This window comes from Triticum dicoccoides, chromosome 7A, assembly GCF_002162155.2.
Source record: "Triticum dicoccoides isolate Atlit2015 ecotype Zavitan chromosome 7A, WEW_v2.0, whole genome shotgun sequence".
Taxonomy (NCBI): Eukaryota; Viridiplantae; Streptophyta; class Magnoliopsida; order Poales; family Poaceae; genus Triticum; species Triticum dicoccoides.
The window spans coordinates 218,629,896-218,640,518 of record NC_041392.1 but is presented as its reverse complement, the minus strand read 5'-3'; positions in this window follow the sequence as shown (position 1 = coordinate 218,640,518).

Sequence of the window (10,623 nt, the reverse complement as noted above, 5' to 3'; positions counted from 1 at the left end):
GTATGTTTTTGCCATTTTTTGTACATGCCAACTAGTGTCAAAAAACGTCTTGCATTATGTGACGGAGGAGTACGTACTTGTACTGTAGCAGTACTAGTACTACTTTTCTCAACTAGTAGTGCGATGTACTGTACTTCTAGTCTAGTCTAGTATAGTGCACCAGTTTTGAACTCTTGGATCTCAGGGCCAAGGAGCTACAGTTGGAAGTGGAGGGTACTACTATTCTCTAGAACCATCGCTGTACTATCAATGCAGGGGAAGTACACCTGCGTAGTGGCCTAGTGGGTACTCTCGGTGCTCTATTCAGCCACTCCTCTCACGTAGCTGGCCTACTCAGCCGCTCCTCTCACGCACACACTAGCAGCTTGTTTATCAGCGACGGTTACTGCGGGGAAAGAACATTTGAGTTATTTGATACAGCAAGACTAGGTTTTTCGCTTCCATTTGTGGAGGTGTAATGGATCTCGTCGAACTTTGTTAGTAGTTCCTTCTTTATGAATGAGATGAAGCAAAGCTTTTGCCTCCATTTCAAAAAAACATGTCAAGAGGAATTTCTTTTATAGTAGAGCCGATAATGGAGTGAAGTCCATGCGTGAAATGCCACAAGCTACAAAGTAGTAGTAGAGCACTTTACGTACAAAGCCATATTGCACAGTTCCCAATGCCCCGCCAGGCTTTTCCGGCTCCTCGGGCTTAATTGGGAGGCGCTAGTTTAAATATGCTACTAGCTGATGAGGAAGCTGCAAGCGAGGTGCGACTAGGGCGAGCACGCGAGCCATGGGATGCTAGGAAGGAAAACCCGTTCACGTGGCTAGGCTATCCAGTGCACCCAGATTGTGGGGCCGCACGTCCGTTTGACTTCAAAACTCAAACTACCCATGTAAAATATTGGCTCGCAGCGAAGTGTAGTAGTACTATTTAAAAAAAAGGCCGCCGTGCGTTTGGCCGGGATCGAACCCACAAAACGAGGTATACACTCCCGCGACCACTAGTAGTACTCGTTGGAGTACAATGCAACCTAGAATCACCTTTTGTCGCTAGTAGTATGTACATTGTTCCTTACAAGAAACCCCTATCATCTGTTGCTGGCTATAAGCCAGTGCCATGTCATATATGGCCCATCTTATAGCCAACATGTACAATAATAGATCAAAAGAGTGTACTACTTTTTTATTATGTGGCCCACTTCTCATTCTCACAAAGTGCCTAGGAGCACGTGCTAGAGCTGGCTCTTCATGAAGAGCCCGCTTACCTTCTCTCTCCTCTTCTCTTTCCTCCAACTAAGCAGAAATATACTAGTTTATTTATTATAGCCCGCTGACTCAGCTCTATTGTACTTGCTCTAATAATGCAAGAAACCACTAAAATGCCAAGAAACTACTACCACTTGCATACGTGGCATACTTAAGATAAGACTACCTTATCAACCATTATACATGCTCTTACCAACAAAAATCCTCGAGTGACCTCCTACCTCCGGCCCGTCCACCTAGTCATCCTCGACCATGGGACGCAGCTACCGCCGACGGCAGAAGGCGAGGTCAAAACCGCCGGCGGTGCGGAGCCCATGTTGCGGCAGCCCAGATGCCAGCTCCGTCCAGCGCTCGCGGCCGCTAGCTAGCCAAGATAGCTCCGTCCAGCTGCTGTCTGCAAGGCTTGCTAGCTAGATTGGCACAGCAGTGCGGCGGCTTGCTCGCGCGCGCCGTGCTAAGGCCAGCCATCTGGCTTGAGCGAAGGCCAGCGCGACGGCTTGCTCGCTCGCGAGTCATGCTCGGGCCAGCCTGCCAACCTGTGTGGAGGCCAGCGCGGCGTCCGGCCCGTCCGGCGGAGCGGCGGCCAACTCGCTCATCACCGGCGCCACTGATGAACACGCATCAGTACTATTTGAAGTAATGTTCAGGAAAAATAATGATTTGAGGGGGAATAATAGGATAGAAGGTCTGATGTGGGTCCCTCGTGTCAACGACCAAACAAAATGTGTTGGTTTAAGCTGCCTCGTCAGCACAGACGTGTGGGCCAACCCTGTCATAAATGGGTTTAAACGAACCTAATTGGTAGGAGTACTAGGTAGTTTTTGGCATGGATTAAGAAATTTTGGGTATGTTTTTGCTATTTATTGTACAATAGATTCTTCCTAGGGCTGGTTGAAAGTGGTAGTTTTTTGTTAAATACTCTACATATTGTAAGTAGGAGTGAAAGTTAAGCTTTGGAAGCCAATAAGCAAGGCTAGTTACATAGTGCCTATGTGTACAAGATTGAAAGTAAATATCAACCATGAGTGACTAATATCTTGATGGAAAACTCGAAACTATGGAATACTAGGAAAAAAATGCATGGTTGGAAATACTAGCAATGTTCATGTTCGTTGCAACGAATCATAATTAGAATAATACTTATTCACAAACTTGGTACAAAACACTCTAATTTTGATATACATATGTCACTAGAGATATATTATGTTTCAATTAGAATATATTCCTTGGGCTGTTTTGGTGAGGTCAGGGAGGGATGTGGTTGGTTTTAAGATACTAATTATGGGTTTTTCTGCAAATTGGTAGACAAGTGGGATGTTGGTGAGAAAAGGCAACAACTTACCTCACAATCATTAGATGTAGATCTAATGGTCAGAAACGACGGATGGCAGAGACACCAGCATCACCAACTTAGTCTTGTGTAGGAGTACTAGCAAGATCCGTGCATTGCACGGAACATCAAGATGCATTTTTTTATAAACTTGTTGTGATTGACCCTTGCGGGAGTAATCCCATGTGTAAAAACTAATAATATCTCGAGAAATGTGAGATAAGGTGAAGAGGAGTGGGGTGTGGTGGTGGTTGGTGGTCGGACTGAGCGGAGGCATGGGGATTGGCGACGTCGGCAGCGGCCACCAGGCCAGTTTGTTCCAGAGGCTTCCTTTCTTAATTGCTCAACAATGAGGTTTGTTGGAGATAAGGATGAACGAGGGAAGGCCTTGTCTGCAAATGTGGAGAGGGGTGCGGGTATCTTTTAGTTTAATTTCCATCCGTCAGATATAGATCGGACGGTCTATATTGCAAGATGGCACACATACCATCATCACCAACTCGGTTTTTTATAAGATAAGAAATATAGTATGGAGATATAAACGTATTATTGATACTTGCTTCCGTAAACTAGCATCTACATTCTATTCAACGCCTCGGCATGTGGGGCCTTAGCACAATGACTTCTCGGCTGTGTAAAACAAAGATTTTCCCGTCGCCGACAAGGAGGGGGTGACGGCGGCGCGCTTTTTGGCTTGCTCTAGTCCTAGTAGTCATACTAGGTGGTCTAAGCACGTGTGCATTTATTCTTTTTCACGTCTCGTGTTCTCCGAACTGCCACGACTATTGATGAATAGACGGTAAGTTATTCACGGGGAAACCCTTGTTGAGCGTGTTTGCGAGAGAGAGAGAGAGAGTGTGCGTGTGTGATATGTTAGAGACTGAGGCAATGATAACAGATTCTTTGTGTCTATGTGTGTGGAGGTGACCCACAAGTATAGGGGATCTATCGTAGTCCTTTCGATAAGTAAGAGTGTTGAACCCAACGAGGAGCAGAAGGAAATGATAAGCGGTTTCCAGCAAGGTATTCTCTGCAAATACTGAAATAAGTGGTAACAGATAGTTTTGTGATGAGATAATTTGTAACGAGCAACAAGTAACAAAAGTAAATAAAGTGCAGCAAGGTGGCCCAATCCTTTTTGTAGCAAAGGACAAGCCTAGACAAACTCTTATATAAGGAAAAGCGCTCCCGAGGACACATGGGAATATCGGCAAGCTAGTTTTCATCACGCTCATATGATTCGCGTTCGGTACTTTGATAATTTGACATGTGTGTGGACCGGTGCTTGGGTGCTGTTCTTACTTGAACAAGCATCCCACTTATGATTAACCTCTATTGCAAGCATCCACAACTACAACAAAAGTATTAAGGTAAAGCTAACCATAGCATCAAACATATGGATCCAAATCAGCCCCTTACGAAGCGACGCATAAACTAGGGTTTAAGCTTCTGTCACTCTAGCAACCCATCATCTACTTATTACTTCCCAATGCCTTCCTCTAGGCCCAAATAATGGTGAAGTGTTATGTAGTCGACGTTCACATAACACCACTAGAGGCTAGACAACATACATCTGATCAAAATATCAAACGAATACCAAATTCACATGACTACTCATAGCAAGACTTCTCCCTTGTCCTCAGGAACGAACGTAATTACTCACAAAGCATATTCATGTTCATAATCAGAGGGGTAATAATATGCATATAGGATCTGAACATATGATCTTCCACCAATTAAATCAACTAGCATCAACTACAAGGAGTAATCAACACTACTAGCAACCTACTAGCACCAATCCCGGACTTGGAGACAAGAATTGGATACAAGAGATGAACTAGGGTTTTGAGGAAGATGTTGATGGAGATTGCCCTCTCCTGATGAGAGGAGCGTTGGTGATGACGATGGCGATGATTTCCCCCTCCGGGAGGGAAGTTTCCCAGCAGAACAGCTCTGCCGAAGCTCTAGATTGGATCCGCCAAGGTTCCGCCTCGTGGCGGCGGAGTTTCATCCCGAAAGGTTTCTTATTATTTTTTTCTCGACGAAAGACTTCAGATAGGAGAAGATGGTCATCGGAGAGCCACCAGGGGGCCCACGAGGTTGGGGGCGCACCCTAGGGGGGCGCACCCCCCACCCTTGTGGGAAGGGTGTGGGCCCCCTGGTCTTCATCTTTGGCGAGGATTTTCATTATTTATTATAAGGTATTCCATGGAGTTTCAGGACTTTTGGAGTTGTGCAGAATAGGTCTCTAATATTTGCTCCTTTTCTAGCCCAGAATTCCAGCTGCCGGCATTCTCCTTCCTTATGTAAACCTTGTAAAATAAGATAGAATAGCCATAAGTATTGTGACATAATGTGAAATAACAACCCATAATGCAATAAATATCAATGTAAAAGCATGATGCAAAATGGACGTATCAACTCCCCCAAGCTTAGACCTCGCTTGTCCTCAGGCGAAAGCCGATAACAATAAATATGTCCCCATGTTTAGGGGTAGAGGCGTCGATAAAAATAAGATACGGACATGAGGGCATCATGATTATTCTCATAACAGCAACATACATAGATATTGTCTTATGATTACTTATGTTCAAGTGATGATCTATTCACAATGCAAAAGTATGAATCAGAAACCTTATTGAGAACCAACAAACTATAACCTCGGTCATTGAAGCAATTGCAATTTATCATAACATCAGAAAGAGTCTATGTCAGAGCTAAAAAGCAAGTCCACATACTCAACTATCATCTAGTCCTTCATAATTGCTAACACTCACACAATACTTTGTGGTTACGGAGTTTTAATCGGACACAGAGAAAGATAGGGGCTTATAGTTTCGCCCCACAACCTTTTACCTCGAGGGTAATGTCAACAATAATAACTCATGCCCCCCTACATCCGATTAGATATATCTATCAGGATCTTTCCAACATAATGTGCTTGCCAAAGGATAAAATGAAAAAGGGAGAGGTGAAGATCACCATAACACTTGCATAAGGTAGTAGATAATAATAAATGATAGGCCCTTCGCAGAGGGAAGCAGAGGTTGCCATGCGCTTTTATGGTTGGATGCACAAAATCTTAATGCGAAAGAACGTCACTTTATATTGGCCCTTGTGATATGAACCTTTATTATGCAGTCCGTCGCTTTTATTACTTCCACATCACAAGATCGTATAAAGCTTATTTCTCCCACACCAATCTATCATACATATTTAGAGAGCAATTTTTATTGCTTTGCACCGATGACAACTTACTTGAAGGATCTTATTCAATCCATAGGTAGATATGGTGGACTCTTATGGCAAGACTGGTTTAAGGCTATTTGGAAGCACAAGTAGTATCTCTACTTGGTGCTGAGAATTTGGCTAGCATGAGGGGGAAAGGCAAGCTCAACATGTTGGATGATCCATGACAACATACTTTATCTCATATATAATAAAACATAACCCATTACGTTGTCTTCCTTGTCCAACATCAACTCTTTAGCATGTCATATTTTGATGAGTGCTCCCAATCATAAAAGATGTCAATAATAGTATATTTATATGTGAAACCTCTCTTTCCTTATTACTTCCTATTAATTGCAATGATGACCAAAGCTATGTCTACCAACTCCCAACAACTTTTAGTCATCATGCTCTTTCTATGTGAAGTCATTACTATCAATAAGATCAATATGAACTTTTGTTTTTTCTTATTCTTTTTCTCTTTTCTTTTATTCACCCAAGATCATAGCAAGAAAATCAAGCCCTTAACTCAACACTAATCTTTATTATAAAGATCACGGACTCGATTACATAGAGAGATCATAAAGCAAAACTTAAAACTAGATCATGCCATAAACTTTATTCTACTAGATCAAAATACTACTAAAAGGATCGAACTAAGAAAAACGGTAAAGATAAAAGTGATGGTGATACGATACCGGGGCACCTCCCCCAAGCTTGGCAGTTGCCAAGGGGAGTGCCCATACCCATGTGATTATATCTCCTTGCTTGGTGAAGAGGGTGGAGTTGTTGATGACTTAGTTGATGGCATAGACTTCTCCCTTAATTTACGCTTGAGGACGACATTTTGATCCCTCGGATCATCAATCTCCCACTCCAGGGTTAATATCTCTTTGCATAGGTCTTGCTTATTTTCCTGCAAGAGACGAAAAAGGGATAAACTCGAATTTTGGTTTCTTTACCCAATCAGGGAGACTTGACTTTTTGAACTCCACGTGCATAGCCCCAGGTTGAGGTAATGGGGCTTCATCTTCATCTGAGCCCGTCTCCTCCTTCCCATAGGGTTCATAGTCCTTTTCTTCCTCCGTGGTCCAACCATCGTGCTCCACATCTCCATAGACCTTAGGATTAGCTAAGTAATCATCCACATAGCTTTCTCCTTCCGAATCCTGGGAAGACATGTTGATCTAATCTGCAGTGGGACAGCTCGAAACAAAAACAGAGGATAATTGTGTGATACGGGAGTCAAAACCTTCAGGAGAATATATAGTGAATTTTTACCGACCAAAATACGTATCGTGCAAGAAAATAGAGTCCGGAAGGCACACGAGGAGCTCACGGTGTAGGGGGGCGCGCCCAGGGGGTAGGGCGCACCCTCCACCCTCGTGCGGCCCTCGTGTCCGCTCGGACTGCTACTTAATTTTCTATTTTTCTAAATATTCCTAAACCGAGAAATATTGCCTTATAAATTGTTTTGTAGTCAATTTACTTACCGTACCACATACATATTCCTTTTCGGAGTCTGAAACGTTCTGGAAAGTGTCCCTTATGTATTCCTCCAGGGATACGGTTTCAATACTATTGGTTTCAACATTTATGGGATTACCTGAGATATAATGCTTGATTCTTTGATTGTTTACCACCTGTGGATTTGTGCCTTCGAAGTTGTTGATTTTTATGGCACCGAAACGATAGACTTCCTCGATAACATAGGGGCCTTCCCATTTAGAGAGAAGTTTTCCTGCAAAAAATCTTAAACGAGAGTTGTATAGCAATACATAATCACCTATATTAAACTCATGCTTTTGTATCCTTTTGTCATGCCATCTTTTAACCTTTTCTTTAAACAACTTGGCATTTTCATAAGCTTAGGTTCTCCATTCATCAAGTGAGCTAATATCAAATAACCTCTTTTCACCGGCAAGTTTGAAATCATAGTTGAGCTCTTTAATAGCCCAATATGCCTTGTGTTCTAGTTCGAGAGGTAAGTGACATGCTTTTCCATATACCATTTTATACAGAGACATACCCATAGGATTTTTATATGCAGTTCTATAGGCCCATAATGCATCATCAAGTTTCTTGGACCAATTCTTTCTAGACCTATTGACAGTCGTTTGCAAAATTAATTTGAGTTCTCTATTACTCAATTCTACTTGACCACTAGACTATGGGTGATACGGAGACGCAATTCTATGATTGACGTCATATTTAGCAAGCATTTTACGGAAAGCACCATGAATAAAATGTGAACCACTGTCAGTCATTAAATATCTAGGGACTCCAAACCTCGGAAAAATAACTTCTTTAAGCATTTTAATAGAAGTGTTATGATCAGCACTACTAGTTGGAATAGCTTCTACCCACTTAGTAACATAATCAACAGCAACTAAAATATGTGTATATCTATTAGAGGTAGGAAAAGGTCCCATATAATCAAAGCCCCAAACATCAAACGGTTCAATAACAAGTGAATAGTTCATAGGCATTTCTTGACGTCTACTAATATTACCAATTCTTTGACATTCATCACAAGATAGGACAAACTTACGGGCATCCTAGAAGAGAGTAGGCCAATAAAAACCGGATTGCAATACTTTATGTGCAGTTCTATCTCCCGCGTGGTGTCCTCCATAAGTTTCGGAGTGGCACTTGCGTAGGATCTGTTCCTGTTCATGCTCAGGTACACAACGTCTAATAACACCATCTACTCCTTCTTTATAAAGATGTAGGTCATCCCAAAAGTAATGTCTCGAATCATAGAAGAACTTTTTCTTTTGTTGGTATGTGAAGCTAGTTGGTATGAATTTAGCAACAATGTAATTAGCATAATCAGCATACCAAGGGGTACTATGAGAAGTACTTATGACATTTAATTGTTCATCAGGAAAGCTATCATCAATAGGTAGTGGGTCATCAAGAATATTCTCTAACCTAGATAAGTTGTCTGCAACGGAGTTCTCAGCTCCTTTTCTATCAACAATATGCAAATAAAATTCTTGTAGCAAGAGAACCCATCTAATAAGTCTAGGTTTAGCATCTTTATTCTCCATAAGATATTTAATAGCAGCATGATTAGTGTGGATAGTTACTTTAGAATCAACAATATAAGGTTTGAACTTATCACAAGAAAATACAACTGCTAAAAGTTCTATTTCAGTAGTAGCATAATTTCTTTGAGCATTGTCTAGAGTCTTACTAGCACAATGGATAACATTTAATTTCTTATAAACTCTTTGCCCTAGAACAGCACCTACAACATAATCGCTAGCATCACACATAATTTCAAAGGGTAAATTCCAATCAGGTGGCTGAACAATAGGTGCAGAGACTAATGCTTTCTTAAGTATTTCAAATGCTTCTACACAATCATCATCAAAGACAAATGGTATATCTTTTTGTAATAAATTAGTCAGAGGCCGAGAAATTTTTGAGAAGTCCTTAATGAACCTCCTATAAAATCCAGCGTGACCATGGAAACTTCTTATACCTTTGATGTCCTTGGGACATGGCATCTTTTCAATAGCATCAACCTTGGCTTTATCAACTTCAATACCTCTTTCATAAACTTTATGCCCCAAGACAATACCCTCATTAACCATAAAGTGGCACTTTTCCCAATTCAAGACAAGATTAGTTTCTTCACATCTCTGCAAAACTCGATCAAGATTGCTCAAGAAATCATCAAAAGAAGATCCATAGACGGAAAAGTCGTCCATGAAAACCTCACAAATCTTTTCACAAAAGTCAGAGAATATAGCCATCATGCATCTTTGAAAGGTAGCAGGTGCATTACATAAACCAAAAGGCATACGTCTATAAGCAAAAGTACCAAAAGGTCATGTAAAAGTAGTCTTTTGTTTGATCTTTAGCCGACACAGGTATTTGAGAGAAACCAGAATAACCATCTAGAAAGCAGTAATGTGTATGTTTGCATAATATTTCTAGCATTTGATCGATAAAAGGTAAGGGGTAATGATCTTTCTTAGTAGCCTTATTTAATTTGCGGAAATCAATTACCATCCTATAACATGTAATAATTCTTTGTGGAATCAATTCATATTTATCATTAGGAACAACAGAACCTCCCTTCTTAGGGACACAATGAACAGGACTTACCCACTGACTATCAGCAACGGGATAAATTATACCTGCCTCAAGAAGCTTTAGTATTTATTTTATTACCACTTCTTTCATTTTAGGATTCAACCGTCGTTGAGGATCGCGAACTGGTTTGGCATCTGCTTCCAAATTTATTTTATGTTGACATAGAGTGGGACTAATGCCCTTAAGATCATCAAGAGTATATCCAATAGCAGCACGGTGCTTCTTCAGACTTTTCAATAATCTTTCTTCTTCATGCTCTGAAAGGTTAGCACTAATAATAACAGGATATATCTTCTTTTCATCAAGATAAGCATATTTAAGATTATCAAGCAACAGTTTAAGCTCAAACACGGGATCACCCTTAGGTGGAGGAGGATCCCCTAGGATTTCAACAGGCAAATTGTGTTTCAGCATAGGTTCCTATTTAAAGAATACTTCATCTATTTCCCTTCTTTCATTCATAAACATATCATTCTCATGGTCTAGCAAATATTGTTCTAAAGGATCACTAGGAGGTATGGCAATAGAAGCAAGACCAATAATTTCATCCTTACTAGGCAATTCTTCTTCATGGTGTTGTTTACTAAATTTAGAGAAATTAAATTCATGAGTCATATCATCTAAGCCGACAGTAACAACATCCCTTGTGCAATCTATGGTAGCATTAACAATATTTAAGAAGGGTCTACCAAATATAATGGG